The sequence below is a fragment of the Zootoca vivipara genome, chromosome 4 (assembly GCF_963506605.1).
Source record: "Zootoca vivipara chromosome 4, rZooViv1.1, whole genome shotgun sequence".
Taxonomy (NCBI): domain Eukaryota; kingdom Metazoa; phylum Chordata; class Lepidosauria; order Squamata; family Lacertidae; genus Zootoca; species Zootoca vivipara.
This window is the reverse complement of record NC_083279.1, coordinates 571,804-580,695: the sequence shown is the minus strand read 5'-3', so window position 1 is coordinate 580,695 and position 8,892 is coordinate 571,804.

Below are 8,892 nucleotides of genomic sequence, written 5' to 3'. Positions count from 1 at the left end.
CCCTCCCCCCTCGCAGCTCTCTGAAGATGCGGGTGGCAAACTCATCTGCTGCCGTCAGTGCTGTGAGTTCTGCCTCGCTCACCACTGCTGCTCCGCAGGACCATGCGGACGGGGGGAAAATGTGCCTGGGTGCTGGGGGCAACTCCTCCTCCATGTACTCTGGCTTGCGGGAGAGGGCATCCGCCCTGACATTCTGCTCCCCCGGTATGTAGTGGATGGAGAAGTTGAAGTGCGAGAAGAACTCTGCCCATCGTATCTGCCGCTGGTTGAGCACCCTGGCCGTTCTCCAGAACTCCAGGTTCTTGTGGTCCGTGCACACCTGAATGGGGTGCTTGGCGCCCACCAGGAAGTGTCTCCAGTGCTGGAACGCAGAGTGGATCGCGAGAAGCTCCTTATCAAACACCGTGTAGTTGCGCTCCGGCTGGGTCAGCTTTCTGGAGAAGAAGGCACAGGGTCTCCACTCTCTGTTGGCGTCCAGTTGCAGCAAAATGGCGCCCACAGCTCTGTCTGAAGCATCTGTCTCCACGCGTAGGGGCGCATCCTGCACCACGTGGAACAAGTTCTGGTCTGAGGCGAACACCCTCTTGAGGCTTTCGAACGCTGCTTGCGCCTCTGGTGTCCATCTGAACTTCTGCTTGCCTCTCAGGTAGTCCGTGATGGGAGCCGTAACGCGAGAGAAGTTCTTGATGAACTTCCTGTAGAAGTTGGCAAAGCCTAGTAGGCGTTGTGCATCTTTGCGCGTCCTGGGGCTGTGCCAGTCCAGGATGGCCTGCACCTTGTCCTTGTCCATTGCTAGCCCCTTGTCTGACAGCTTGTAGCCCAGGAAGTCCACTTCCCTGGTGTGAAACTTGCACTTCTCTAGCTTCACATACAGGTGGTTCTCCTTTAGGCGCTGCAACACCTCCCTGACATCCTTCACATGCTGCTCGGGGTCATTGGAGTATATAAGGATGTCATCTAGGAAGACCAAGCAGTTCTTGAAGAGGAGGGACCCCAGGACGTGGTGCATGAAGGCCTGGAAGCATGCTGAGCCTCCTTGCAAACCGAAGGGCATCACCAGATATTCAAAAGAGCCCAGAGGCGTGAACATCGTAGTCTTCCACTCATCGCCTTCCCGGATCCTGATCAAGTTGTACGCCCCCCTCAGATCGAGCTTGGTGAAGATCTTGCCCCTGCGTGCCGCTGTCAGCAGATCATCCACTCTGGGCATTGGGAAAGCCACCGGTTCCGTCATGCTATTGAGCCGTCTAAAATCCACCACCAGGCGGCGCTGTTGCGTGTCTTTCTTGTCCACCCAGAAGACCGGGCTGCCCCCTGCTGCCTTGCTTTCTCTGATGAACCCCCTCTTGAGGTTCTTGTCGATGAACTCCCGCAGATCCTCCAGTTCCTGATCTGACCTGGAGTACAGCTTGGCGGGGGGTAGCGAGGCCCCTGGCACCAGGTTGATCTGACAGTCAAAGGACCTGTGGGGGGGTAGATGGTCGGACTCCGCTTCGCTGAAGACCTCCTGCAGGTCCCAGTACGGTTTGGGTATTGCCTCCCCCCCCTTGATGTGCATGGTGGCCACCGTGGCTATGGGAGGCCCCTCCCCTGGTTGGCGCTGCATGCAATGTTCTAGACAAAAGTCCGATCCAAACGTGATGCATCTCTGGTGCCAACTGATGGAGGGGTCATGGCGCGCCAGCCAGCTAATGCCCAAGACGATGGGGGGGTCTGAGATGGTGGTGACGTTGAATGCCAGTGTCTCTGAGTGTCGCCCCACCTCTCGCAGCTTTTTCCTCATCCAGCTTTTTCTGTAACTCCACCACCATCACCCTTAGTTGCTTCTCAGTTTCATCTTTCGCTCTCACCTGCTCTGCCAGCTTGTTCAGCTCCTCCCGCGTTCCTCGTGCTTCCTCCTGAGCGGCAAGTAATTGCTGGTGTGCCTGCGCTGTCAGGTTCTGTAATTTCTGTAATTCCTGTGCTGCGGCTTCGGCCTCCAGCCTCCACTGCTCAGCGTCTTGCGCGCTCATCGCGGCCGCTCCAAAGTAGCCAGAAAGACTTGGAGGTTGCTGTCACGGTGGCCGGAGTGGGCTACTTCAGAGTAACGACTCTACACAGCTCTGCATTTTATCTTTTATTGGTGCTGAGTATTTACAGTGCTAATGGCAGTGCTATTTACAAAGACACATCTGTTCAGCTTGAATCAGAACCTCCAAGTGGCTTTTGGCGCGTCTTGCCCCAGCATAACAACTTGGGGAGACCCATCCTCTTCCCCCGACGCTTTCTGCGAAGTTCCGGAGTTGGGGGGACTGGCCTGCCCCCCTTCCTTCCCCCTTCCTGTCCCACCTGGGACGATGGCTCTTCTACCCTGCCAGAGCCTTGGACACCACTTCCTGTTTCCCCACTTGAGCTGGAGCTTTCCCTCTTTTCAGCCTCGCTCGGGGCTGGGCTGGAACTCAGGAGGGGAGGGGCTTCGCGATATCCCTTGCCCCTCACACATAGCCTTGTGTAAGCCTTATTTTCAACCCCTTTTCTCATTATTGCTAACATAGAATTATCCCTTTTCACAGCTGCCATCTTAATTGTGCTATCCACTACAACCCCAAATTTTTGTTCCTGGTCACTCATCACCAGTTCAGATCCCATTAGTGTATATGTGCGTATTTTGTCCCAATGTGATTACTTTACACTAGAATACATTGAACCAGATTTCCCATTTCAATGCTCATTCACCAAGTTTGGAGAGATCCCTGAGAGTTCCTCACATTCTCCTTTAGTTTTAACTGCCCTGAGCAATCTGGTGTCATAATCAGCAAGCTTGGCCACTTCACTGCTCACCCCTAACTCCAGATAATTGGTGAACAAGTTTAAAAGCGGAACTGAGGAGCGGCCGTAATTCAGAGACTAGACAGTGTGGGGCTAGGTGGCTTGACTGAGCAAAATGCAGTTTCATAGGGTATATATATTGGCATCTGCCAAATCCTCACTGCCAAAATTGATGAATAGGGGAAATGGACTTTGAAATGGACTTGTGAAATTTCTAGTAAGGCTGTTTTTTTTTGTTTTTTTCTTTTGATGGTGGAGCTGGGAAGAGAAAGCACGGTGTAGTACAGGCTGGGGTTCAAGAAAGGCAAACAGCACATAACCAGTAATTATATCTCACGTAAGTTTGATCCAGTAGCATCAATAAATGGTGGATTTTTTTAAAGGAACAAAAAGACTCTACATTACAGAAGACCCAGTTATTAACCCTTAGACTGTATCTTGTCGGGGTAGTAGGGTAGGACAGCCTACCAAGAGAGCCTGTTTCAAATAGAGCAGGCAAACCTTTATTCCTCCAACCTTCAGGCCTGCAAAAAGATTATGAGGGGAAATGAAGAGCAAGGCAAGAAACCAAAACCAAAAGAATCTCTGCTTTGAGGGTAAAGCTGCTCACTTTAGAGAAGCAAAGTCATCCACAGAAGCTGGCACAAATTCAGCAACAGAATACCTTCAGCTACCTACGAAGCCAGTGGTTTAAGAGGCCAAAAATAATGTTTATGTGTCTCCCTGCTCCCTCTAAGCAGCAGTAATGCAAATTAACCTCTTCCATAAGAGCTAAGCTTGGTGCACTGCCTGTTCACTTGCTTAATGTTTTCTACTGACAAAGTGTAAAGCTTCTGGACTGCAGATCAAAAGGCTTCCTTCCAAGCAGGCCTAAAAAGAAGAGGCCTTCGGGAGTCAGCCACCTTGCCGTGAGCCACCGCTTAAGCTGCAAGCAGAAAGAATGACTAGAAGGGCATGCCTGCTGCCACTTTGAGGAGCAATTCAGCCAAGCACAGAGGGGGAACAGCAGCTTCCCTGTGCAGGGAGACGTGAAACACTGCAATGAGTCAGCTCTTGTAGGGAGAGTAATGAGGACGGGAGAGAACAGGGGCCTGGAGGAAGAAAAGCGGCTGGGCAGGTGGATGGCTGTGCATTCATGAGACTCAAATTCCTCTATTCAAGGGCACTGGGCTGGCCCTGCATGCCTTCCCCTTGCCCAGGGCCAACTTTCCTCTTGGTGCCAGTGAGAAGCAGCGGCAGTGCTGAGCTTGGGATGGTAGCCAGTGCCAACCGAGAATATAAATGTAAGAAAGTTTTTTAAAAAATAAATAAAACTGATAAAAAAAGAGATGGAGTGCTAACAATGCTTTGTGGTTTCGGTAGACTGTTCTTATGTGTCTTTGCAGCTCTGGCACCCATTTTATGGAACACTCTCCCCAGAGAAGCTCGCCCAGGACCTACATTATGAACTTTTTGAAACCTGGTTAAGGCAATTATGGTTCTATTGATGTTTAGGCTTTGAACTGTTTTTCACCCTTGGCTGGATTTTGTGCTGCTGTGATTGATTTTATGCTGCTGTGATTGATCTGCCAAAAAACCCTAGTGAGCTTCATGTCTGGGTGACCAGTTGAATCCAAGTTTCCTAAGTCCAGCCCATCACACTTCTCCAGTGTCATTCAAAACAAGGGAAATAGTTGCAGTGATACAACTGGAGTGCAGAAGGTCATGGTCAAGCCTGCCCAATCGAAACACCTATGATGGCTAATAAAAGGACTGTGTGACTTTTCTCCATACTTTCAGCGGTAAAGGTACTGTTAATGAAAACGGTATAAGCTCTGCAATACAATGCAGATTCAGGATGGAAGCTAAGGGACTTCACTGTACTGGTTCCAGTTGCACCTTGCCACCTTAACCTCAAAAGTGTTTTGCTGAATCAGACCAAGGACTACATTATCCAGGATTCTTTCCAAACATCCAAGTAACCAGCAGGCAGCAAATGCTTCACTGGAAGACTGCTTTTGGCCCACAAGCTGTCTCCACATTTGCTTGCTATGATTTGTTTGTTATGGGTTTTGATTACACATAAAGTCTCAAATTCTAAGCAGTGCCAGTTGAAACATCATTATTTTTATTTGATGGTTTAGTACTTGTTTGACATGTTATCTATGAACATTTATTATAATCTTTAGTTTTATATTTTAACCTGTCTAAAAATTATGGATGCAGATTTGAAAAGCTGTAATATCCAAGCAAACAAATCTAGGAGTTATGATGGAGCTCAATGGAATATCGACCCAGTGAACAGCAGCTGTGAAAAAAGCATACTCTGTGTGAAGGGTCATTAGGAAAGTTGTCAACGTTATTATGTCTTAATACAATTATATGGTGCAGCCGCACTTTGAATGCCACGCACAATTCTTATCATTTCATTCTTGCATTTCAAAGGAAATTCTGTAGACCTGGAAAATGCAAAAATGGACAACTCCTGTTGAAATAATTGCTTCATTATTTGGATTCAGCTGTATTATGCAAGTTGAGTATACATCTCCAAAATAGTTCTAGGAGTAATATTTTATTACACATTCAATAAAGTAGTTCAGACCTCTGTAGTTCATACTGATTGCATGAAATTTAGATGACATCTTGCAATTGACATGAAGGTAAAAGACTTAATTGGTTATTTGGCCAAAAATGAATTATTTGAGAATTTCTTGCATTATTTTTTTTATAGAATCACACAAAAACATGGAATGGTGGGTTCCTTTGATTCTTAAACATTTTGATGCTATCAGTTTTTTCCTTTTGTGTGGTGGAGTTACTGCTTTGATTATGTATATATTTTTACAAGAAGGGCCATAGAGCACGACCTAGCAATTACAGACTCATTATTTTACAAATGTCATTGCTTGACTGTAGGCTAAATATTTGCTTCTTAAAATAGAAGTTTGGGTGCGCAAAAGTAATGTTAGCCCAGATGAGCAAGCGAGTTTTAGAGCCAAGGTTTTAGGTAGCATGTTCATCTTGGCACATCTGACTAATAAGAAATATTGCAAGAAAAGCACAAATATTATGTACATATACTGCCATTGTAGATCTGAAATGTTTTCTCTACTCAGGTAGAATGTTTTATTTAGGGGGGCGGGATTTGGAACCAGTGATCATAGGATCACTGAAGACTATACTCCACAAAGTTGTGTTCCTTTTTGTTGCTCTTTTGTATCATCTCCTCCTGCTCCCGTGTAATTGATGCAAAGGACTATTTTGTACACCACAGACAATACCTTCCCCTGCCAAAAACACAGAAACTGTCACTGTGGCAATTAAGGGCTATTATTAATCACTGTGGTAAACAAGAAGAAATAAAATGGGCAAGACTTTTCTATGATGGAAATGTAAGGAAATGAAGGGAACATTTTTTCATATGTGGTGGACATGTAAAAAGGGGAAATAATATTGGGAAATGATTTATAATGAGTTGGAAAAAAATGTTTAAAATAACTTTCCCAAAAAACCAGAGTCATTTTTGTTTGGAATAATTCAGACACAAGTCCCTAAGTGTCAACAAAATTTATTTATGTATGCAACAATGGTGGCCTAAGTTTTGTTAGACCTAAAATGGAAAGTGAGGGAGGTCCCAAGTAAAGAGGATTCCAACTTAAGATGGTAGAATAAGCAGTGTTTGCAGGTTTAACATTTAGAATAAGAGAGCAAGGAGAACATATATTCAAAGAAGAGTGGAAAATATCTATTGAGTATATGGAAAATAACTGTACACAGCTGAAAATGCTGGCAGCATTAAGATAAAATAAACTGTGTAATTTATGTTTGAGTGATGTAAAAGTGAACTGACTGAAATGGTTACAGCAAAAAAATGTGCAGGAATGAAAGATAAATAAAATGAACCAAGGAAAGAGAAGGAAGGAAGTCATGGGATATCTAACAGTATGTAAAACGTTGACTTTAAGATGCAAAACTGCAAATTTAATAAAAATTATTACTTAAAAAAAGACATTGGAGCGGACCTTTGTTGAACTGGACTTTGTTGTGACATTATAGAAAGATCTTGGCCATGGGAAAAGGGCTATGTCGGGTTATGTAGCATTATATTAAGTGCTCTGTTTTAATTCCAGTTCAGCTCATTATGAAAAGCAAGGCCTCAGCACTAAAGGCCTGTAATGTTGAAGCAACCTGTACCTGCTTATCTCCAGCAATGTTGCAGCATCTGTTGTTTTTAACACCATTCAAGGGGCCCATAACTACATTGGTTTCTGAAGCTATGTTGCTTCTAGTTTGTTACTGCAATGAGTGGTAGCTTTTGGAAATTACATTGCTTTACGCTTCTTTCAATGTCTCAAAAAGACACATATTTAAGTTTGGTATATGATTAAATTTTTAAAAATTAATCAGTTAAAAAGGCAATCTGTCAGTTATGTGATACAATTTAATTTATTATTATTAAATACATTAATCAATTATCTCATGCAGGTGATAGTTTCAGGCTACTAACAGTTTATCCTGATTTAACAGACTGGCTCTTTGGCAAGCCAACCCAAACAAATTGGCAGATATAGATGGTGTGCATAAATGATCTACAGCAATGCTGTCAGTGGTACTTAATGTTCCATTTATGAATGAACTGCTATTTATGAATGAACTGTTAAATGATACCTGACAATGAACGCTCTTATGCTGGAGTTCTAACTCAAAATGCATTTTCATGGAAAAAAACCCAGATTTCAAAATCCCTCTTCATATACTCTAAACTTGCATAGGCGGCGCTTGTTGGGTACTGAGATACCAGAACCATGATTGGGCGGGAAAGACACACACAATAGTAGAGAATTTGGCAAATGAGTGTGAAATTCACATATAATTGACTCCAATAAGTTGCAGTGGGTGTGGTTTCACTGTAATGGCCTCATGGGTCAAATGGGGAAGCCTGATTAGGCCCACAGGCTGGAGGTTGCCCACTACTGCTATATCCCTTCAATCCACGGCTATGGCCTTATTGATGGTGCAAATTTTCTCCTGTTCCAAACCTGGTACATGGATTTTTTTTTCTCCCACTGACTTTAATGGAATATTTTTTTAAAAATTAAAAAAGGATATAATAAAATAATTAAACATAAATAAATGATTTGCAGCAGTGCATTTGTTGCTAGCTGTGCAACTGAGACTGATAAGATTGGCAGCACAGAGGTCTTGTCTTGCATGTTGTGTGCAAAGGTATGTGCTGGTGACATATCCCTGTCACTATGAATTCATTGTCTCCCTTCATGTATGAGTGGTAATATGGGCATCATCACTGGCAGTCACTGATTGTTGGGCACTACTGAGAACGTCTCTACCAATTGTATATGTTTTCCCCTCCTGGGCTGTGCGCACAATGGACATGGCAGCTTGTATTCCAGTGTGGTGTAATGGTTAATATTGTTGGACTAGGACCTGGGAAACCAAGGTTCTGATCCCCACTTAGGCATGAAGCTCCCTGGGTGACCTTGGGCCAGTCCCTGCCCCTCGGCCTAACCTACCTTGCAGGGTGGTTGTTGTGAGGATAAAATGGGGAGCAATAAAACATGTATATCACTATGAGCTCCCTGGGGGAAAGGTGGGATAAAATTACCAGTAATTAAATAAAATATTCACTGTGCCAGGGTTAGGCAGAGCAGCAGCAACAGCCCTGCTACTCAACAGTTTGCATCTGCTGGTTTAATTTACGCGGGCCAGCTTCTTCTGCATAGGACTATGCTCCCTTATGCTCCACTGAATTCAACAGGACTTAGTTTTGAGTAGATATGGTTGGAATTGCACTAAATAATCTAGGTTTTGGGTTGCAATTTACTGTGGTCCCTCAAAACTGCTTTGCTAGAGTAGATTCTCCAGAGTTAGCACTCTAGGATTCAGCTCCTTTAGACACTATTTACTTAATAATAACTTAGCTCCTGAAACACAAGGCCTTTGCTGTGTGGATGATGGATGGTATAAATTCATGCTTTGATTATAACTTTTTCTAAATTGTTTCTTTAGACATCCCTCAAACATCACTTTTCGAAATGATTAAAATCAGAAACAAAAAAGAGACCAAGATCCCCTCCATCCCCACTG